Source organism: Stenella coeruleoalba (genome assembly GCF_951394435.1).
Source record: "Stenella coeruleoalba genome assembly, chromosome: 5".
Taxonomy (NCBI): Eukaryota; Metazoa; Chordata; class Mammalia; order Artiodactyla; family Delphinidae; genus Stenella; species Stenella coeruleoalba.
This window is the reverse complement of record NC_137150.1, coordinates 81,072,692-81,097,959: the sequence shown is the minus strand read 5'-3', so window position 1 is coordinate 81,097,959 and position 25,268 is coordinate 81,072,692.

Below are 25,268 nucleotides of genomic sequence, written 5' to 3'. Positions count from 1 at the left end.
CGCACTTGAAAACCCAGTTTATTAAATATAAAAGAAGTCATGGCAATTCAATATTTATCACCCTATTAAGCCAAAGAATAACAGAATATATTAGCTTTCCAAAGCATCCATTTAAGGCTTTTATGTCGTGAAATACTAACACTAATCAAGATTAGATTTTAGTTCACTTCAATCTATTTGGGTATTTACAAATATAAGATAGCTAGTGTAAAATGACTGTCTCAGAAAAATGTCGTTTGTTGGCTTGAAGGTCAATGTATCTTCCATGTATATAGCCTGAAATAGCAGCTCCTGTTTCTGCTCCTTAGCTAGCTGTTTGTTGAAAAATGGTTTCCCTAAGGTTTTCAAGGTCTTATGATATGCCAGCTGAATGTGCTGAGTTATGAGTTTTCTTCCAGTCACTTAGGGATTACTATTCTTTTTTTAACAAAACATGGCAGAAGAAAACTTAGCCATAAAATTCATGTTCTCAAAAATTGAATAAACACTTGATCATTAGAGAATACTTGTAAATACTCTTAAAAATGATAAATAAAATTTATTGTCAGCTTGCTATATGATACAAACTATGCCTTAATCACTCTCATGTAATAATCTTATTTATTTCTACCAACAACCTGATGAGGTAAATATTGTTATCTCCATTTCACAGATGAAGAAACTGAGGCACAGAGAGGTTAAGTAGATGACCAGGCTGCACAACTATATTGCTTCTTTTTACCCAATATCAAACCTTAAAAAATAAGTGCTTGGCTGAAAATTTTATATTCTAGGGAAAGAAAGAGGGAATTCTAATTTTCATCCCCTGGACACCTTTCCAAAATTTGTAGATGAAAACAGAGGGATATAATAAAAAAGCAGAATGTAATCTCCAACACTTTAAGAGAAATGAATAATATATACATTGTGTTATTTTAGAAAATCAGAAATGGATTTTCTTTTTAACCCCAATTTTTCAGCAACGCTAGTGCCGTATCCCTCTTAAGATATTTCTCTCTAGTAGAAGCAGAGAGGATACCTGAGTTCGATATTTTCATTTTCTCAGAGCCAGTATGTCACAGAGGAACAGGGCAACAAGCAGAGAGCTGCCCAACAAAAGTGGTGGTGGTGGTGACAGCAGTAGATGGAAAGTAAAGCATCAGTGTATTGGAAATCATCAGACATCATCCTACAGCTGGGAAATCAGCAAGAAATGAAGATTGGGCTTTCTCCTCATTAAACCTGTCATTAAGGTCTCATTCTGTTTTGTTGAAATCCTGCTGTGTTGGTGGGTGATACCTTCTTTGCACTGGAGTGAGGGAACCCCTATGAACGTCAGAATGATACGTTAATCAAAGGGTTGTATGGAGATAAAGCAAGGTTGGTAAGAGATTTAGTAAGAACCGCAAATAATATTGAAATAATTCTGATCAATTTCCACATGCCTATCTCAATCTGATGTGAGACTTGAAGGATATGAAAAAATATTGAGGACTCTTTTGACAGTAGGAATCAAAATCAGAAACTGTTCTGCAAGCTTAGTAAATATAATTCTCTGGCATATGTTAAAATAATAAAATATTTAATTTGCATTAGAACCTTTACTGGGACTATAAGAAGTACCACAAAGTCAGATTCATGATATAGTTAGCCAAATAATTAAATTTGACAGAGGTAATTCAGGATGATCTATGAGGAAAAAATTCTTGCCCTGTCAGATCAGCATTTAAATATGAGGTACGTATCCAAATATTGCCATACTTATCTCATAGTACAATCCTGATTTATCATCAAAAAATGTATACAAACATGTTTAATTGTTACTATCACACCCGCCTATACAAACTCCTGAGGTAACAGATTCTGTAAGTTTATTAATTTTGGCATAGGTCCTTCTTTTATTTATAGACCCATAAATTTCCTCTTTCAGACTTAAGAAAGTTGCCCAGCTCTCATCTTCCTGAAATTGAATGCACCAACAATGACCTTTAATAAGTTGGTAAATTAGAATTATAGCCTTCTGAGTTTTTCTCATTTGGAAACTACGTGAAATACCTGTTGAATAAAATGCAACTGACTTCTGAAATAGCTTTCAATATTTTGTTTTTAAAAAAAAACAATATATCACTCTTGTCTTCATAAGAGGAAGAAAAGTGACTGTAATTGATTATATGTAAATGAGATATAAAACCCAAATGTCTACAGCAGCTATAACATGGAAGACATTTTATGTTGAGAGAAGGAAGAAAGAAGAGCCTATAGTCTTGTTTTCTTTTTATGGTTTAGACACATGCTTAAAGTTGTCTCATCCAACTAGTTCCAAAATTCTATCACCATGAGATTCTCAGAGAGACGTGGTCTCCTGTTATTTTGCTATAGAGTGGAAAGACCCAAGAAGCAGAAAGTCTGGAATTGTACCATAAATATGTCACTCACTGGTTGTATAACTATGCTCAGTAACTATGCTCAAGGGATAAACCCTCCAAGACCATTCCTCACACTTCAAATGGGGATAAAGTACCCATCTAACATAACACACATAAAAGTGCTCTGTAAATGTAAAGGACTGTACAAATGCTAGTTCGCCGACATGGTAGTTTGGGGAACCTAAAACATCTCTAATATTTTCCTTAACAGATTTCCATTTTCTTTGAAAGGCCAGCACTGTTGCTTCCTCACACATCAGACCCCAATTACCACCTAAGGGTTTCCCAGAAACAAAGAATGACTCCATCATATTTTAGGGAAAGTGTTTTTTTAAGGAGGCAAATAACCAGACAATTAAGAATCATTATTGTGTCGTCTGATGAAAACTGTCAGATTTAGTATATCCAGGGTTCAACACATGTTCTGCAACAAGGCTTCTCAAAATTTAATATGCTCACAAGTCACCTGAGAGGAAGATCCTTAAGTACAGAATTTGATACAGAAAGTCTGGGGTGGAGCCCGCGATTCTGCATTACTAACCAGTCCCCAGGTGGTGTTAATGCTGCTGGTGTTCAGGCCACACTTCACGGGCAAGGCTCTAGACCCTCTTAGAGGTACGCTCTCCAGCATGGCAGCCAATGTCACATGTATGTAGTGACTTACATTTAAATTAATTAAATTATATTAAAATTCATTTCTTCTGTAGCACTAGCCACATTTCAAGTGTTCACTAACATGGGGCTAGGGGCTACCACATTGGACAGCACAAACACAGAACATTTCCATCATTGCTGAAAGTTCTACTGGACAGCTCTGCTCTAGAGCATAGCACCAGTGTGGGAAGGGGGCTGCCCTGTCCTGCCCAGTTTCTCCACCATCTCTAAAGTAGTATCCTCATGCATATACTTGGCATCCATGGTTTAATCTACTGTATCCTTAACATATAAGGACGTAAATGACCTCACCTTAAGACACACTTGGAGCTGTGATGACAGAAGGAAAATGGATTTTCCATGGGCCTGAGCTTTTAGATAAAGAGGAGAGAGACTGAATGACAGTTTCCTACCAGCAGGAGAGAGAAGAGGGCCCCATGATGCCCAATGAGAGAATGACTAAGAGCCAGCCTTGCTCCTCTCAAGGGAAGAGTGAAGTGATATTAATCAGCACACTATTGTATACAAAGAGGGTTCTCTCAGGAGAAGAGCAGAGCATCTGTCCCACTCACACATCAAAGAGGCCCAGCAGCTGAAAATGCTTGTGTCAAATCTCCACTCAGCCTCTTTTTCTCCTTGCTTTCCTTTCCTGGTTCATTTGCTATCCTGTGGGCTGTTTAGCAATAAGCCCTTCATCTGATTAACATTTCAAACTCATTGTTGGTCTGTGCTGGCTTAAATGAACTAATCATCATTAGTACTTCGAAACCTGTCTGGCTATGCCTACAAGGCAGGGAAAAAGAAGAAAGGGAAGAAAAGGAAAAGGAAACAAGTAGGACTCATTAAATAAGTCATCCATAAGTCATTGGTCAAGACAAACAGAAACAGAATCCTGAGTGTTTTCATCATTCATCACGTCAAGGACACAGATAGGAGCTACAGAAGCAGAAGTGGGACATTGAATACCTATATCTATAGATATATATCCATATATTTATATCTATGTATCTAAATGCACATCTATAATTACACCTACATCTAAACCTAACTACCTCCAGTGGGCAATGATGGAATACAGAAATCATCCTCAAGAAGATGAGGAAAGGAAGCCTGGAATCCCATTCATTCCCTTTCCTCTGATTTTCTTTCCCTGTGGAAAGTATTAGTTTATCACTCTGATTTCAAAACAAAACTTATTACGGAACTAGTTTTCTATTCTTTCTCCTTTATTCACTTCGACTGAATTGTATTCCCCAAAGCAACTGAAGTGGGTCACCTTTCTATGTTACAGTAGTACTTAGACTGTGTTACTTTTAATGCATGTTTTGCATCAAATTATAGAGTATAGTTGAACCTATTGCCTTATTGGGCCAGGTAAGCTACGAGCCTGGCTTACCCTGAGTTGACCAGAAGAGCTTTTTTCTAGATCAGACATTCAGAATAAATATATTCACTGTTAATTCTACTTTATATTAAAATTTTCATCATGATGCTTATAATTCTGAGGCAAAAAAAAAAAAAAAAAGAAAGAAAGAAAGAAAAAGAAAAAAAAAGAAAACACATCCAGACCATTTCCTGTGCTTGTCTGCAAGACAGACAATGGCTTAAAGCATATTCTGGATTTAAATGGTCAATATCAAGCTTAAGCAAGAACACTTTTTCTATTCTTGTGATGTCAAGATTCCCCACAGATGACTCAACCCTTGTGATCTAGAAGTATGTTTCCTAACATGTGATATGTGTAAAAGAGATAACTGGAGATGGTATAGCATCACAGCCCTGCAGGTTTTGTATCTTATAATGGGTACCATATTCTCTCGCAATTCTTTGATCAAGTCAAGGAGAAGGTCTCTTTTGGTACCTTATGTATTTAATACCACTGCCACTTGCCAATCTCCCATTTTAACAAATAACTCAGCCTTACGCTCTGAGTCTTCTGAGGGGGAACTGTATCCAGCTAAAGTTCGTAACATTTGTTTCCATTGAACGATTATTTTTAACGTTTTCCTTTTATTTATGGCACATCATGCTGGTTTTTCTATTCATGGTGGTAATAAAATGTTTACTAAAAATACATTAAGTAAAAGACAGTCTTTAAAGAAAATTTTAATCTTACAGTAAAGGAAGTGAATACAGCAGAAATCATGAAAGAATAGCACTGATCTGAAGCATTCTTTTTTGCTTTGAGGGGGTGAAAAGGAAAAAAAGACTTATTGCTCCCTAGCTATTAGCCCCCTATACACATAGTGGGTTCAAGTTCTACATCAAACACTGTACTGTTACTGTGATCTTTGTAAACAATGTTTCATAGAAACTGCAAGTGGAAAGATGAGAGAGGAAATGTCGCATCCTTTTATAGAATGACAACTGAGGGCTGAAAACAGTGCCAGGGAGCACACGGCAAGCAGCAGGAAATGACCAGCAGAAAAGCAGTGACACCAGATATGCTAAGGAGCAGAAGGAAGAAGGTAAGACTTCCCTCATCCATCCTCACTTGGGTGATTTCAATATGGTGAGTTGCTTAGAGTTTGTCACAAGCTTTTCCCAAAGGTGAGCCTTTAAGTGTCTTCTTGCTATCTTTAGGAGGGAAGAGGAAACACAAGATTGATTCACTATGTTTCAACTCAGTGTCACTTTGCCATTTTTTGACAAATGGGACCAAATTTACTCTAAGAAGCAAACTTCATGGAGCTCTCTATAATTAATTACCATAATAGGAACTCAAAATACTAGCTTTCATGTACTGATAATTTGATTTTTTTAGATGAAACCCCTCACTTGTTTTTAATCGATAAACATTTATTGAGCACCTACTATTCTCAAAGCAATTTGTGTTTGCTGTGTCAAGGATACAAAGTAGTGTCCTGAGAGTCAAAGTGTGGTTTGTGGGCAAGCAGCCCTAGTATCACCTGGGAGCTCTTTAAAATGTGTAATTTCAGGCTCCAACCCAGACCTACTGAATGAGAATCTACACTTCTAAGGTGGTTTATACACACATTAAAGATTGGGAAGCTCCATTATAAGAAATATAGAGACTCTCTTCAAACAGCTTAACAGCTCACTTTGGAAATAACACTGACCCTAAAATCATGAAGTAATAACAAAGGGTAGTAGTTAGTATAAGTAGTGTGATGTGAATTTAGACAAGATATGGTCTCCAGAACTCATGGAAGAAGTGGGACAGGAACCATGTCTAAAAATCCAAGCAGAATTAGAGGAGAGAAGTATGCCCCCACTTTGGAATGTGGTGATGATTTTTAGGCAAAAAGAGCATAGAACTATAGACACATGTCATCTTGAATATGCAGAGAAAAAATCCTGTGTCACTAGAATGAAGGATACACGCCAGGGATTGTAGAAAATCAGATTCGATGGAAAGTGAGTGGGGAGGGGGGCAGTTTTTTTTGTTTGTTTGTTTGGGGTTTTTTTTGCGGTACGCGGGCCTCTCACTGTCGTGGCCTCTCCCGTCGCGGAGCACAGGCTCCGGACGCGCAGGCTCAGCGGCCATGGCTCACGGGCCCAGCCGCTCCGCGGCATGTGGGATCTTCCCGCACCAGGGCACGAATCCATGTCCCCTGCATCGGCAGGCGGACTCTCAACCACTGCGCCACCAGGGAAGCCCGGGGAGGGGGGGCAGTTTTGATAGCCAAGCAGAGGAGTTTACTTTTTACACCAGAGGAAATTCATGCCATCTCTGAACATAGGCAGACTAAGAAGTCACAAAAGTACACCCAGTCTCCCGTACATAATAAATGCTCAGCATTTGCAAAATTGAGTTAGTTAAACTGTATGTTCAGGAGTGATTACTTTAGCCCCTGGTGGGTAGGACGAATTGCAGGGGAAAAGCCACGATGGTAGAGGCTATAAACATCCTTCACGTGGGATCAGATGCCTTGAATAATATCTGTTTAGCAAAAGACAGGCAAAGGCCCTAAAAACAATAATTACATGTAAAAGACTAATATAGTTAAAGCACTGTATCAGCAATGACTGTGTTGATTTGAATTTGCCTCAATTAAGGAGCTCTTTCATTGAAATAAAGTTTCTAAAAATGTTACTTAATGGCACTACTGCACTTCTGTTCAATTCATTCAGCTAAAACCATGTGCTTGTTATGTCTCCTTTTATTCCCATGTTCTACTGTAACCAAAACAACACAAGTGAGTGTAAACTATAGCACTTTAATCCAGGAAGTACCTTTAGTTTAAGGGAAGCAGCCTGCTATAGCAGCCAGATCTTCAGCCGTGGAGCCAACACTGGGCTTTGAAACCTGGCTGTGGCACTTTCTGGCCAAACACTAGCACGGTGTGGCACTGGCCAGTGCCTTCACTTCCTTGGCCCTTAGTTTATGTATCTGAGGATGAAAGTAAATATTACCCACTTCACAGGACTGTTGGCACAAGGCCTGGCACATAGTTGGAGCCCCAAATAGGTGCTATTAACATCTCGATCACCACCATATATTGATACATCATCATCACCCTCCTCTCCACCCTCCTCAACATCATCATCAACTTGATGAGAGGATCAAACCCAAGGCAGACATATTACCATATTCTTTTTAAGTATATGATCCAGCAACCTCACTCCTGGGTATATATCTGGAGAAAACCATAATTCGAAAAGATACTTGTACCCCAATGTTCATTGCAGCACTATTTACAACAGCCAGGACATGGAAGCAACCTAAATGTAAATCGATGGAGGACTGGATAAAGAAGATGTGGTACATATATACAATGGAATATTACTCAGCCATAAAAAGAATGAAATAATGCCATTTGCAGCGACATGGATGGACTTAGAGATTGTCATAGTGAGTGAAGTCATCAGACACAGAAACAAATGTCATACAATATCACTTATATGTGGAATCTAAAAAAATGGTACAAATGAACCTATTTAGGGCTTCCCTGGTGGCGCAGTGGTTGAGGGTCCGCCTGCCGATGCAGGGGACACGGGTTTGTGCCCCAGTCCAGGAAGATCCCACGTGCCGTGGAGCAGCTGGGCCTGTGAGCCATGGCTGCTGAGCCTGCGCGTCCGGAGCCTGTGCTCCGCAACGGGAGAGGCCATAGCAGTGAGAGGCCCGCATACCGCAAAAAAAAATAAATAAATAAACCTATTTACAAAACAGAAATAGAGTCACAGATGTAGAAAAAAAACTTATGGTGACCAAGCGGGAAAAGGGAGGAGAGATAAATTGGGAGATTGGGATTGACATATACACACTACTGTATACAAAATAGATAATGAATAAGAACCTACTGTATAGCACAGGGAACTCTAGTCAATACTCTGTAATGACCTACATGGGAAAAGACTCTAAAAAAAGAGTGGATATATGTATATATATAATTGATTCATTTTGCTGTACGCCTGAAACTAATACAACATTGTAAATCAACTATACTCTAATAAAAATTAATTAAAAAAAAAGAGTATGGCTCTGTTTTTACACCAAATTTCTTTAAGCCAGAGGTCTTTCAAATAAAGGAAACAAAAGCAAACAAGAGAAGGCAAGCATTTCATTTCAGCTGAACAGTTATGCTCTGCAAACGTGACAGTGAGCTCAGTGACCAGTGCCCTGCTGACGTGGGAACTCATATGTTGGCAAGGCTGTGAGCCCCTGACACCCCCCTCCTTGACTCTTCTTATTCTCAAGTTAGGTCCTATCCTGTGGTTCCACCCACCTTTAACCATCCAGTTTTCTGGCTGTTCTCCTCTGCCTTTCTTCCCCTTCTCTTCTTTCTCCTCTAAACTTAACTGTTATTATAACTACATCACTCCTCCTTCCAACCCAACCTACTCACAAAAAATATTCTTTCTCCTGAGAAGAGGGCAAAATGCAGGAACCAAAGCTCCTGAGTCACAGCCATACAAACTTTCCATAAACCCCAGGAAGTGTAGAGTTGTACTTCTGTTATCAGTTCTCCAGAGGTCATTGAAAGAGCTTCCCTGGAGGAACTGAAAGAGACTTTTGACTCACAGTGATGAGTTTGGATCAAGTCCCTGTCTGATCTTTCTTTAGCACTCCTGGTAGATAAAAGCACGCATGCATGCCGCCCTTGCCTTGTAAGCAAAGAGGAAGTTCCTAATTCATTTGTAATTGAACTGGTTTTTATTCGGAAGCCATCTTTTGGGGTCAGGCATACAGTTAGTGGGAAGGACTTGAATCTTCATAGGTGCTATTAACATCTATAGATTATCGTCATCTATAATGACTTTTCAGATTCCAGACATTTTCTAGGAGTGGATCTTCAGGTTCAAAGAACCATTCCAGAGCCCAGAGGAATCTCTTCACTGCCCATGAATCATTCACATACTACAGAGAATCACAGAGTGCTGACATGACAATGGCTTGAATATCTAGTCCAAACTTCTTATTTTTCCAGTGGGGAAAGAGACCCTTGAAATGACTCAACTAAGACAAGTCGGGGCAAACCTGTATTTTTCTATATCAGAGATTCTCAAATTTTAGGTTGCATCAGAAAAACATGGAGAGCTTGTTAAAACACGGATTTCTGGACCTTACACCCAGAGTTTCTGATTCAGTTGATCTGGGGTGACGTCAGAGAATTTGCAAGTTCCCAGGTGATGCTGATGCTGCCAGCCTGGAGACCACACTTGAAAGCTACTTGTCTATATCATACTGCCTCTCAACTGTGCAGAAACTTTATGAAATGCTCACTAGATAATCTTTAAAATACTGATATTAAATACTGTCATTTCCCCTTCCTAGAAGAGAAAGATTTTTTTAAAAACTGAGTTATCTACTAAGTTTTATTATCATCATCTCCCCTTCCTCCACCTACTCACTTGTCATGATCTTAATAAAATCCTTTCTTTTACGTATTTACAGCATGTTCTTAGCTTCATGTTGGGTTTTCAAGATCATGCTTGGTGATAGATAAAATTAAAGTGAAAGTCATCACTGGTCTCTTTAAAGGAGGAAGTTTCTACTATAAAAAGGAAATACTGCTTGGTTAAAAATATCATACTGTGAACTGTCCTATATTTTCCTTAGGGTGAATGAAAGGAAAATGTTGATTAAACAAAGTGGCTTTTAGGAAGTAAATAGGTTGTAGGGGGAGATTAGAAAAAAAAAGCAAAGAAAAAGAAAGGAAAAAAAATAGTATTTTTGAGCAGCTACCATGTGTCCAACAGCAAAGAGTCACTTTCAAATCGTTTCACATGAATATCCCATCAGTCTGCTATGTCCCTGGTGCAACTGCCTGCATTTTTCTTCTATTTTTCTCTTTTTTTTGTTATATTCATTTGTTTGTTTTATTTTTTAAATTCTACATATAAGTGATAACATGGAATATCATCTTTTTCTGACTTATTTCACTAAGCATAATAACTTCCAGGTTCACCCATATCGTTGCAAATGGAAAAGTTTCATTATTTTTTTATGGCTAAGTAATATTCCTGTGTGTGTGTGTGTGTGTGTGTGTGTGTGTGTGTGTGTGTGTATCACATCTTCTTTATCCATTCATCTGTTGATGGACACGTACTGCTATGAACATTAAGGGCACGTATCTTTTCAAAATATTCTTTAGATATATACCCAGGAATGGGATTGTTTGATCACATGGTAGTTCTATTTTTAGTTTTCTGAGAAAACTTCATACTGTTTCCCATAGTGGCTGTATCAATTTACATTCCAACCAACAGGGTACTAAGGTTCCCATTTAGTGCTAAAAGACAGTTTATACCACACTCTCCCCATATATGTACAAAGTCCCACCTTTATGAACTGTACCCACGCAACATGTATGACCTGCACAACATGCCGATAACTTTGCAATGAGCCTTTATTTAAGTAATAAATAACTAAGCTATCAAACAGAGACGACTTACCCCAGGTCATGTTACTATTGAGAGGTCATGTAGGAAGTATAACACAGGTTTGTCTAATTCTAGGTCTCCTGCTGTATTTGCAATGGATTAAGGCCACTAAAGAGTATGTTTTTTGTTTTCCTTTCCTACTGGATATTACACATGAGGCTATACATATAAACAAATAAATCCATGACTGCAGAACACAGAGAGATCAACGCCAGGTCTGGGATGCACAGCTCTGAAATACATTTCTCCCAATTCCCTCTCTCATCACAGTCCCTCAGTCTTTCATGTGGCTCTAAGATTTTACTGCTGGAACAGAGGCAGGAGAGGGACAGAATGTGAGTTCAGGAGGGGAGGAGGTGGGGCTCCTTAGGTGCCCTCCCTCTCAGCCCTGCACACACCCCAAGGGGGGGTTAATGGGCACCACCCCAGCCTCGGGAGGCCTTTTTGGTGTCCCAGATGCACATCCCTGAATATCTTGAATAGTGTACTCATTTCATCCTTGGAGCTGGTCAGCACAAAGAAAAGCAAAGGAAGCGGAATAGCTGCTATTAAAAGGCAGACTGCCAGAAATCTGAGAAAGCACACAACCACACAATATCTCAAGTCTAAAGGGAGAATTCCAAGCCAAGATTTCTGCATCTCTCTCCACCATCCAGCCGATCAGCATCAGGGTTTTCACTCTCAGACATGTGACCTTTTTACTGGGACACTCAGCAGTCATCTTGCAGATGTTCCAGGTGCAGGCTGAAAGCAGTGGCTTGCATTTCTCTTCCGGTGCTTAACGTCAGTTTGTACCCTATTCTGTATTCCTCACCCCCGTCCTTGAATGAACACAGAGAGTCCTGTACCTGTACAGCATGCAGTATTAATAAGAAATGACCCTTCTCTGAGGAACTCAGTGCATTTGTTTTCCTCTTGTTTTTGAAAGGAAAACTGATACAGGGAAGAAAGGAATCAGGAGCAGAAATAGCACGTAGGTGCACACAAGAAGAAATCTGCTCCGCTGTTTGATATCAGGCTCTGCGGTGAAGCAGTGTGTGAGCTTAGAAGGGCATTTCCTCCTGAGCCTTATGGAATTCAGTGTAACTTAGCTATTGGCTACTGAACTGAATTCAGAATTCAATTACTTTACTTTTGACACAGCCAATACGGCACAGTGTGGGATGAAGCAGAGGCTGATTTAAGTGTAACATTATAAGACCCTAGGTCTGATATCTTCATAATAAGGAATGTCGCTATGGACATAAAGGAAATTATATTTGTGTGTGCTCGGAACTTACGCAGGCCAGAACTAGACCTTCAGAGTTTATTAAGTTCAATGATGGATTGAAGGGAGACAGAGTTAGGGTTATGCAAATATTACCCAGGATTTTTACCACATGTGTAAGTTCAAAGGACTATAGATCTGAAAAGACTGGAAGAAGGAGGAACAAGTGATTCCTACCCATGCTTACAACTAGCAGAGGTGAGCATAAACCACAGGAAGTAGGGATGACAGCTGAGAGGCAATAGACTTGGCACTGAAGACTGACAGATTGGCCAGATGGCCACCGTCATTCAAATACACATCATACTTTGATTAGGATTATCTCTTAATATCCTTGATAATATTTAAATTCTATAACAGAGAACAAATCTTTGTATTATACTTACATTTGCCATTTTTTCCCATTAATAATAGAATAAATCACTTTGCAGAAGTGGAAGCATTTTATTTATTGCCAGTAGACATTTTACAATCCATGGTCAAAGTATCATAATAAGACGTAAAAACTGTCTTCCAGATGGGAATTCTAGCATATTTGCTTATAAAATTTTGCCATTTATAACCTATGATTGCCCTTCTACAAACTGTTACCACTCTTCTCCTTAGGACACAATTAGAGATCATGGTTTTGTCTTTTTCTTCTCTTGGTCCTTTACAAGCAAAATTGACGACTTAGTTCAGTCTATAAATTCAACAAGAAATAGCTACCATATTTAGGCAATGAGAACCTAAAGGGAAAAAAAAAAGATACACTCTTGGTCTTTAAGCAACTTCAACTCAATTTCAAGATCAAAGTTAGTCTATCTCTAGTCCCACTCTAGCAATTACATTTTATTTATCATTATTTTTTGCAGAAACAGTCTCTCTAAAGTTAGACTGGACCCCTGATTCCACTCAGAGAACACAACGCTAGCTGCTTAATTCTCATTTTCCCTTCTACCTTGAAAGCCTGCTTCAACCGGTCTGCATCATTCAGGATAGACTAGTTTGTATTGCAGTAACCAATGACCTCGTGATCTTACAGCAACGAAGGCTGATTTCTTCTCTTGCTATGAGCCCATTATGGTTTGGCTGTGGTTCTATTCCACTGAGAAGACTTATCTGAACCACTGCCAGTTATGTAGCACAAAGAAAAGACATCATATCAATGCATGCACTGATCCTTAAAGTTTCCTCTTGTAAATGACAGCCATTTCACTGACCAGAGCAAGTCACATATCCAAATCCTATATAAATAGCCCAGCAAAGGACAGTCTTCCTCCAGAGATCAGCAGGGAATATTTGAGAACCACAGTACGGTCTACTCCTCTGTACCAACCCTACTCACCTAGAAACTCTCAGCTCAAGGCCCATTACCAAATTTTCCCATTTCAACTCTCACAAACACTTCTTCATGTTCTTCAGAAGGGTCTATAGGTATTACACATGTAAGCATGTATCTTTAATATATTATCTTGTAATATTTTAAAAATAACTTCATTTTTTTTCCTCACACTTGTCTTTTTCACTCAACTGTCAATTCTTTGAAGGCAGGAACCATGTTCCAAATTTCTTCCTTGAATATACACACAGCTCACAGAACTCAGAATTGAAAACTGAAGAGGTTCTACTAGTCTTAAGTATTCCATGTAGAATGTCTCCAAAAATAACGCATTCTATGCGTGTGCTGGGTTTTGATAGAGACAAGTGAAAAACAACACCCGGCCCTCTGCAAGAACTTTAAAACTGGGTACTTATAACACAACTTACTTTTATAACACACAGGAAAACCATGTTATATATAATATTATCACAAAACTCACGTCAAAGGTCAAAAATACATTTAACATGATATAGAAAAGTAAAGTATTTGAAGAAACACAGAACTTTTCAAGACTACGTAGGAATAGGAAAAATATAAAATTATCCAAACAATGATCTAGAGAATAATTAGGCTGAAGATGAAAGTTGCTGAAGAAACTATAACTAAATAAAGTTAGCCTACATTTAATAATAATTGGAGAAAAATTGTTCCATGCACATGTATCTCACATTAGATCCTATATTAGATTTGCTTAAGGACTCCAAATACTGCTGTGGTTTCCCTGCTTGTAACTATAGAAGCATTGGGTACATACACCTGTATATCATTTACTTTTTAAAAAGTGTTTGGAGGATTGATAAACTAATTTGTTTGGCGGTTCCAGTATTCAAGGGGGAATACAATGGAACCTGAGACAAACATGTTGACCATGTGTCTTTTAGAGAGGCTGTGCAATTAGGAAATGGAAACACAAGCAGGCAGATATCTAACAACATCAGGATTGTAAGGATCCACTTAATAACAATCTGCTAAATACATCATGTATACTTAGCTCCTTGAAATCATTTCATTAGTCTGAAAATTAAGCATATGCTGCTCCTCAGTGGAGGAACAAGGGAGACGGGTGTGTTCGGGAGACTGGTAAAAGCAGTCAAAGCTATTTATCTTGAGATTATAGGTCTCGTTTCAAGCAAGAAGCTAAAGACAGTTACTGCTACTTTATGGCCCATATGAAATGAACTATCATGATCAGTTTAGACGCTCATTTCAGCAGCCTGTCACCATAATGTGGGTTTGGATAACCCTAATGGATATGTGGACAAACGTCTCCTTGGAGAGATAATACAGTATATTGAAAAGAGCCCTCGGCGAGAATCAGGGGAATCGGGGTTTGTTCCAACTCTGCCTCTAATATGTAAGTAGCATGGGTGTCTCCTCTCTAGGAAGGGTGGGCAGGGAGTGAGGGAAGGAATCAGGTGACCTCCCAAATCCCTTCTGGTCTTAAAGTTGGATAGTATCCTGTGTAGGAAAGTCCTTATCATCCCCAAGTTATCACCCAAATCATCCGGGCCGTGCTCTTGGATTTCAGTTCAGATATTACTCCTTTCTCCTGTAGATAAAAGGAATAAGATGTTATCTTCTCCCTTTTCCCTTTAAATGTGCAGTCTACAAATTACCCCTTAATCTAGGACAGATTCTTAGGCCTAGTTATATGGTCTGTCTCCCTCTTTGCCTGTTATCTTCATGACATACCATGACCTATTACAAAAGGTATAAGGAGACAGTCCAAAGCAAATTAGTTTCAAATAAAATTTTAAACAAATGCTACTTTTCATGTAATACTTCTATCACTTTTTTAAAGAGAATGGGGTACGATGAGTTCTGGGTTCCGATGATGCTGAGTTGCCCTCAGCTCTTTGAGAGGCTCACACTATTAAAAAGAACAGCACCCAGGACAGAACTGTGCACTGGTAGCCTAATCACAAGCTACCTGTAGTCCTTCCCTTCACTGGCTATTTCTTGCTACTTTCCTTGAAAGCTGTATGTTTCTCTATGAGAAAGGGCAACATGAATCGCAAATTATTGAAAAGAAGATGGGGGGGGGTCTACATGTTTTTCTTCATTTTCTTATTTGAAATTTGGAGATTTGGGGTTTAAGAAAAGTGATGCGGATATTAAAGCTTCCGCTCTAAACTGGCATCGTGACACCACATTGGAGGTGTTGGAAAACAACGGGCCTCACAGGTGACGGGGATGAGGGGATGGGAGCCTGCCATCCACCAGGATGGCTCTCTACTATCTTTATGAACAGGAGTTCTTTTAGTCTTCACCTCCTGGCAGATGGAGAAACAGTTCCACACAGCTCAAGTCACTTGCCCAAGGTTACATCGTGATAAGGGTAGGGTCAGATTTGTGTTTCAACAGCCTGACACTTGAGCTGATTCCACTAACCATTAAGATTTTCTGCCTGGTAACGCTCTATGTAGGGGGCTAGAGGGTGCAGCAGGCTTTATTTCTATATTTGTTTAGCTTCAAAACTCATGCCTTTACCATTAGGTCAGGCTTCCTTCCACTAACAAAGAAATGGAGCGATTGGGCATGGAGTAACAACAAACAAGAGCCAGTTTCCTCCTCCAACATACCCTACCCTGTACTGTCGAGCATTGCTGCGTTCAACGTCCCTTGGTATGCTCTGAAAGGGAAAACATTTCTGCTTAGGAAAACTCCAAACAGCCAAGGTCACTTTCTAGAAGGGATTTAGTACGGGCAGATGTCGGGGTGGAGGTCTCTCCCAGCTCTTCCATTTACCAGTTGTGTGACCTTGACTCAGCTACACAACATAGATGAGTTTCAGATTCTACATTTGTAATATGAGGACACCAGAAATGATGTAGATGATTGGTTTTCGTTTTTCCCCCCAAAGCAGTAGAAGCCATTATGTAAGGGGTATTTCTGATCCAAACCCAACAGATGACACAAATGCAAGTGGCTTTCTCTGGGTGACAGAGGATCCACTACCATCCCTCATCCAACACAACGCCAGCAAGGTAGCTGGAAACTTCTCAGTGCCTAGCAGCAGACACCTGGTTTAGATCCCTTGGGTGGTCTCTGAGCCCCTTCCCAACTTTGATAGCCTCTGAAAGTCTAGGATTCCTTCGTGTAGAATCGGGGAATCTACTATGCGTTAGTGAAACCATCGCTGACTCCGTTAAAGAGTTCTAATCATAAACCTTGCAAATAGTCTCCTTTGAATTACAGATGTGATTTATTTAGTTTTAATCACACTACAACATCCAACACTTTAGACAGATTTACTCAGCAGTTCAAAGGAATGAAGAACTGGACTTTGTTCCATTACCACTGTGCCAGAAATCGATTTCAGGGAAGGATACATGATTATGGTATAGAAGGTGAATGCAGAAGGTTTGGGCCGACCTCAGCCCTGATTCTCTATTTGTGTGTGGGGCAGCGTGAGTGACACAGGGTGTGAGGAGGGTTTCATAAGATGTAAAAAGAACTGATGGATTTATCGATCTAAGGAAGACAGTCTCCTTGACGGAGACATGCTGTCAAATAGTGGCAGGATGCGCTGCTAAAAGCCCTCCAGATTGATTACCCTACCTCGTACCTGATCCCTCGTCACCGCGGCAGGTGAAGAGTGCTGGAAATGTACTCACAGCTGCATTAATAAAATAGGAGGAGAGCAAACAAGGAGGCCTGGGTCAGGCAAGGCTCTGACTGAGAAGAGAGTTTCCCACTGTTCTGAATTTCCTCAGAATGGAGAGTCTCTCACATAGTGTGAAACACACAGACTGAAAATGAGACAAAATAGCTAATCCGGCTGAAAATGTATGTGGCAGCAATGACTTCTGAAGTCATTGCTCTCTGGCTTCTGAAGTTCTGTGAGTCGGTTTTCCCATCTGTTACTGCTTCTGAAACTTGACAATTCCTGTTTGAATTCTTACCTAATTAGAAAATGCTTTGGAAATAGTGTACTAAAAGATACACCTGGTATAATTGCAAAACACTTCTTTTAACCATGCTAAAGGATCTCTACATGCAAGCACTGTCACATCCTACTCCCTGGATCAATAAGAAAACTTAAAAGGCACACATGCACATGCGCACACGCAAGGAAGTTATCGTTAACTCACTCTTTTTATAGGTAAGTTCCAGAGGCAAAGATCAAACACCAGCTGAGAACCGGGGAAGGACAAAAATAATGGGGGAAAACAAGTCAATTATAATGGTGTTGAAAGAAGGTATTGATGCTATTATTTCTCAGAAGACCAGTATAATCTGTGACAGGTAGAGCCACACCTTTTAGAAAGGGGACAGTCCAAAGTCTTGAAATGTTAAAAGAGAAATTAGCCAGGTCCAAATCCTGAAAGAAAATTGGAGTTTTTGACACAATGTTTATGTGCTCAAAAGGATGAAAAGTAGCTACAGATGTGAAGCATTAAAAATGTTATTGCAGGGACTTCCCTGGCAGTCAGGGTGCAGGTTCAATCCCTGGTTGGGGAGCTGAGATCCCACATGCCTTGGGGCCAAAAAACCAAAACATAAAACAGAAGCAATGTTGTAACAAATTCAATAAAGACTTTAAAATTGGTCCACATAAAAAAATCTTAAAAAAAAATGTTATTGCAACGAAGAGTAGCCCCCGCTCTCCGCAACTAGAGAAAGCCTGAGCACACCAACGAAGACCCAATGCAGCTAAAAATAAATAAATTAAATAAATAAATTAAAAGAAAGAAAAGCATTAAAAAATATATCTTAACTGTATGTAATATGGCAGAATAAAAAAATTTTTTTTAATGTTATTGCAGTGTTTTTAGCACTAAAATTTAAACTAGAATTACAGAAAGTTTGAACTGGAGAGACCAAAGAATTCTCAATCACTTTATTTTACCAGTGAGAAAACCGAGGCTCAGGGAGGTTAGTGAATTTCCCCAAAGTCAGACTTTATGTTGGTGGGGAAGGAGCTGGGATCTGAACCCACCTCCTGACTTCTGAGTCCACTGACTTTTCCTCTATAGTATGAAAGTATAATCCGCCTCTTCTTTTACCTAGATTTTCAAATGTCTTTTAAATATGCTTAAGTCTCCCCTCATTAATTATAACAACGGCAATAGCAACAACAAAAACAATACTAAAAAACCAAAAATACTCTCCTGTGGCCACAATATCACTAACTTTTCTTCTTTTAGATCTACCAACACAATTACATCACTAGGAAGCCCCAACTGAAACAGGCCTCTGTCCTTGCCTGGGAGATGATAACGTCACACATGGGGCATCCACCATCATTCTAGAAAATGTGTCCTAACTTCTGATGTAGTGTCAGATGTCTTGGGAAGCGAGGAGGCCATTAAGGAAGAGCTAACTTAATAGATCGATGGAAATAAAATCTGGTGAAAGAAAGCAGAACCCTCTACCAGCCAGAATTTTAAAGAGAAACAGGGATGGCTGAATTATTGTAGATCTCAGAAGATAAGAATTAAGAATCGATACATGTATAGGTATAACAAATCACTCTGCTGTACACCTGAAGCTAACACAATATTGTTAATCAAAGATACTCCAATATAAGATAAAAATTAAAAAATAAAATTTTAGAACCCCCCCTCCCCCAAGAACTTACATGGAGCAACAATTTTTCTAGATAATTTCACAGCCTACTGAATATTCCTTCCACACAAAGGTTTTTTTTAAACAAGTGATCTGTGAATTTGGACAGGAAAAAAATATTACATCATTGTTTTCAGTAAATGCTGACTGACTTTAACTTTCCTTCAATTATGAGTATATCTAACAAACTATGGTAGTATTAAAAGTACCCGTGGTGGAGAAAAAGGAACCCTCCTACACTGTTGGTGGGAATGTAAGTTGGTGCAGTCACTATGGAAAACAGTATGGAGGTTCCTCAGAAAACTAAAAATAGAATTACCATATGATCCAGGAATCCCCCTCCTGGGGATATGCCCAGACAAAACTATAATTCAAAAAGATACATGCACCCCTATGTTTATAACAGCACTGTTCACAATAGCCAAAACATGGAAACAACCTAAATGTCCATCGACAGAGGAGTGGATAAAGAAGATGTGGTACATATATACAATGAAATAGTACTCCACCATAAAGAACAAAATAATGCTATTTGCAGCAACATGGATGTAACTAGAGATTATCATACTAGGTGATGTAAGTCAAACAAAGACAAATACCATATGATATCACTTATATGTGGAATCTAAAATATGGCACAGATGAACCTATCCACAAAACAGAAACATACTCACAGACATAGAGCACAGACTTGTGATTGCCAAGAGGGAGGGGGGAGGGAGAGGGATGGACAGGGAGTTTGGGGTTGGTAGATGTAAACTACTACATTTAGAATGGATAAACAACAAGGTCCTAATGTATATCACAGGGAACTATATTCAATAGCCTATGATAAACCAAAATGGAAAAGAATATAAAAAAAGTATATATATATATATATTTATATGTATAATTGAGTCACTTTGCTGTACAGCAGAGATGGGCACAACACTGTAAATCAACTATACTTCAATAAAAATAAATAAATAAAAGTACCTTTGGTGTTGTCTTCAACAGAATGACAAATATTTTCATATTACATTACTTAGATGGTGCAAATTTTCAAATTTGCATTTTACACTTTTCCCTATTTAAAAGATACATTTTAATTTAACTCACTTCTAGATCTTGTTATTTAGTATATTAATAAAGCAAATTTATATCATAATTTTTATATTCTGATAATTTTTTAAATAATTGATTTATTTTGAATTACTAACTTTATTAAATTATTTTTAAACCACTTTATTGAAGTATGATTGAAAAAAAAGCTGTACCTGTTTAACGTATACAATTTGATGAGTTTGGAGGTAAGTATACACACACTTCAAACCATCACCACAAGCTATGCCATAAATATGTCCATCACCTCTAAAAGTTTCCTCTCATCCTATTTATTTAGTTGCTTTGTGACAAGAACACTTAACAAAAGATCTACCCTCTTAGCAAACTTTTAAACATACAACAGAGTATTATTAACTATAGGTAATTTGTTGTACATTAGATCTAGGATTCATTCATCTCACGTAACTAAAATTTTGTGCCCTTTGACTAACACCTCCCTGTTTGCCCCCTCCCCATTTCCTGGCAACCACTATTCTACTCTGTGCTTCTATTTTAGATTGCTCACTTAAGTGGAATTATGTAGTATTTGTCCCTCTAATATTACCTTATTTCACTTAGTTTCCAATATATCCATATTATAACAAATAGTAGGATTTCCTTTTTTTTAGGTTGAATAATATTCCATTGTATATATGTATCATATTTTCTTTATTTACTCATCCATCGATGACATTTCGTTTGCTTCCATGTCTTGGCTATTGTGATTAATGCTGCAATAAACATGGGAGTGTTGATACCTCTCTTAGATCCTGATATCAGTTTTTTGGATATGTATTCAGAAGTGGGATTGCTGGATCTCATGATAGGTCTATTTTTAACTTTTTGAGGAACCTCCATATCTGTATCATGTCCCTTCATCTTCTTACTAGGGTCATTTGCAGAGTAAAAAGTTTAATTTTGATGGAGTCTTTTTTACCAATTTTTACTTTTTTGGACTGTGCTTTGTCAAGCACGAAAATTATTTGCTTAGCCCCAAATTCTAAAGATTTCCTAAGTTTTTTTCCCTAAAAGTTTTATAATTTTATGTTTTATAGTTAAATTCATGATTATTTTGAGTGAATTTCTATATAAGGTGTGAGGTTTAGACTGAGATTTTCTTTTCTTGAGCATATTTTTGTGCATATGTTTCTGGGTTACCTAGTCTATTCCATTGTTCTATGAGTCTACCCCTCTGCCAATACCATGCAGTCTTGATTACTGTAGCTATATAATAAATCATAAAAACAGGTAGACTGGTTTCTCCCATGTTATTTTTCTGTTTCAAGATTGTTTTAACTATTCTAGATCCTTTGCTTTTTGGCATAAATTTTAGAATAATATTTTTACCTTGCTCCTTCATCTCCTGCATATTTCTTTGTCTTCTCATTTTGCTTAACTTGCTGTGTTTGTGGTCTCCATTTCGCAGGCTGTAGGTTCATAGTTTCCGTTGTTTTTTGGTGTCTGCTCCCAGTGGTCAAGGTTGGTTCAGTGGGTTGTATAGGCTTCCTGGTGGATAGGACTGGTGCCTGTGTTCTGGTGGATGAGGCTGGATCTTCTCTTTCTTTTGGAAAGGACCATGCCTGGTGGTGTGTTTTGGGGTGTCTGTGAACTTAGTATGATTTTAGGCAGCCTCTCTGCTAATGGATGTGTTTGTGTTCCTGTCTTGCTAGTTGTTTGGCATAGGGCGTCCAGCACTGTAGCTTGCTTGTCTTTGAGTGGAGCTGGTCTTAGCTTTGAGAAGCTCTCTGGGAGAGCTTTTGCTGTTTGATATTAAGTGGGGCCAGGAGGTCTCTGGTGGACCAATGCCCTGAACTTGGCTCTCCCACCTCAGAGGTTCAGGCCTGATACCCTGCCAGAGCACCAAGACCCTATCGGCCATCTGGCTCAGGAGAAAAAGGACAAAAGGAAGAAAGGAAGGAAGGAAGAAAGGAAGGACGAATAAGTAAAATTAAATAAAGTTATTAAAATAGAAAAAATTTATTAAAAATAAAAAAGTAAGAAAGTAATTTAAAAAAAGATAGAAAGAAAGAAGAGAGCAAGCAAACCAGAAAAGAAATCCACCAATGATAACAAGCACTAAAACTATACTAAAAAAAAAAAAAAAAAAAAAAGCAAAAAGGACAGTCAGAACCCTAGGACAAATGGCAAAAGCAAAGCTATACAGACAAAATCACACAAAGCTCTTCTCTCTTTTTACCTTTGGGGAGAGAGTGGTCAGTTTTACAAATATTTATCAAAGAACAAACGTTTTGTATTATAATTTTCTTTGTTGTTTTTCTGCTTTCAATTTCATTGATTTCTATTGTTATTTCCTTCCTTTTACTGGTTTTAGGTTTATTTTGCTCTGCTTTTCGTAGGGTCTTAAAGTAGGAGATTAGATTATTGATTTGAGATTTTCCCCTTTTCTAAAGAGCTATAAATTTCCTTCTCATCACTTACCTTAGCCATGTTTCACATTTTTGGATATGTTACGTATTCATTTTCTTTCAGTTTAATGCATTTAAAAAAACATTCTCTTGGGATTTCCTTTTGGACCTGTGGATTATTTAAGTGTGTTGTTTAGCTTCCAATTGTTTGGAGTTTTTCATATGATCTTTCTGTTACTGATTTCTTCTTTTTTTCTCGTTTCTTTTTTCTAATTTGATTCCACTGTGATCAATGAACACACTTTGTATGCTTTCAATTCTTCTGAATTTCTTGAGATTTGTTTTATGCCCCAGGGAATTTACCTCAATGTTGATTCTTTAGTCCCAAGGTACTTAACTGGTTTGCCTCTTCTCTCCATCCTTGAGTCTTCTTATGTCTCTTTTATATATAATGTCCAGTATTCAGTTGTATTGGGTTGGCCAAAAAGTTTGTTTGGGTTTTTCCATCAGATGTTACAGAAAAACCCAAACAAACTTTTTGTCCAATCCAATACTTAGTGTGAGAAGAAGAAAGCATATCTACTTAATCTTCCCAGAAGTCAAAGTCTGAATTCCTATATTTTTTGTTTATGTATTAAAGCATTATTCTGGGAATGGGTCCATTGGCTTTAACAAACTTCCAAGGAGCTTATGGTACATAAGAGGGGAAAGAGCCCTTTGCTTGGCCTTTCTCTTGGAGTGAGCAGCCCACAACCCCTCTGCCTTTCCTTCTGTCCCTGAAGCTGACCAACTGACCAGTTGTTTTTATTGGTATTAAATCCACCCATTATATCCTACCTATGAACCGACGTGACATCAAATGCCTACCACAATTCCTGACTTATCATGTACTCTCCTACCCTTAAGACAGCTTCTCTACTGATCTACATCCTGCCTGACTGTGGGTAATGTTTTGCTTCCCACCTGCATGTGCATTGCTTGGCTTCAAACACCATCTATGATGTAAGCCATAAACTGGACTCAAGGTCAGCTTCTCCATCCAAGATCTTATTGAAGTCAACATGACATTTTTTGGGGGGCGTGGGGGGAAACTAAACTAAAATCCTTTATTCAAGCAAATATAATTTTTCTAAAACTATAAATCATCATTTTTAAGATAGTAGGGAAAAATAAGATTCATTCATTCCTTTTGAAACATCTATTCACAAATTAAACACTCACATAATTAAGCTTGAAAGTCAGTGGTGAGTCAATGGAGTTACTCTTAACATAGGGCCAGCCAGCTGCCTATCTAGGCAATTCCTTTGTATCCTTCTTCAGGGATATAACTTTATCAGGACCTCAAAAAGGCCCTCTCCTGGATAAGCTCTCTTAGTGGCAATTAGCACAGTTTCACTAGCAGAGACGAGGAGGAGAAAAAGAGAAAGCATAAAAAAATAGGTGGATTAAAGTAGAGGAAGAAACCTTTGTCAGCCAGGATGAAGCCTGTCATGCTGACTAATGTTCTTAAGCCCATAAGGGGACTCTGCTGGCAGCTGTAGCATTCTCAAGTTGTGAAAATGAGGGTATTATGCAAGAAAAATATTTATTGATCTCAAGATGTGGAGGGTGTGAGATTTATGACTGAGAAATCATATTAAGTAATTAATTTATTTACTTACATAAGTGCTGATTGGGATTCCTTGTAAATTAAATTAACTGCAAGGACAGAGTCATGAAAAGGACAACCATGCATCTTTGTGAAGTTAATAAGAGTAACTAAGTTAGGAAATATGTGGGGCCTAAAAATTGGACCACCTGACTTGGCTAAACACTCATCAGTTCTGTGTGATTTTTAATAATTTGTTAGTCTGTGGTTAAGATGAAGGTTTGTCCAAGCAGGAAAAAGAATACTGAAAGTGGAAAAGTACTAGACAGATCTATAAAGATACTCAATTCCCCTCCCACCCTGGGCATTGGAATTGTTTACCTTGAGCCATTTGAGATACACTTAAGATTCAAGCTGTCATATTCCTTGAATATGGGGAAAGTATGGCTAAAATGTTGACTACAGCTGCAATCTATGGATTTAGATAACAATGGAACTTAAAATTTAAGGGTAGGATGAATCAAAGGAAAACGTGACAAATCTCCTTTTACTAATTTTCCAGAGGAGATGTTTCATGTACTCTTATATCTCTTCTGGATACCAGCTAAATACAGGGGCACACCGGGACCCTAAACCATGCAGACAGCATTTCAGTGCTCCCACATCCTAGTTTCAAGCGGCAGCAGAGTGAATGTGACTGGGCACAGAGAGAGATGGAGTTGCCATGAAGATCAAAGTATGATAGCGATTACCCATCCCCCTGTAGCCTGGGCCCATCACTGCTCTGCCAGGCATCCGAACCGAAGGTTGCAATGGAAACACCATCCTTTCACATTTCTCTACCCACCTTAGTCCATATCCCAACTCCAAACAGCTAGGAAATAGTAAATTGAGGACAGGAATGACTGCTGAAAAACATCACCTGAGAAAATGATTTTGTACAATATATATACTTAGAATGGTATTGGAACCTCACATTAACCAATCACAAAGGAAAGAGAAACCTATGGAGTTTATCCCTCTTGCTCTGTGTTTGACTGACAGAAGATATTTAAGTTGCTAGATGATGAAATAAGTGGCTATCTAAGAAGTAATATCACTACTTCAAGCTTATTTTCGGTTA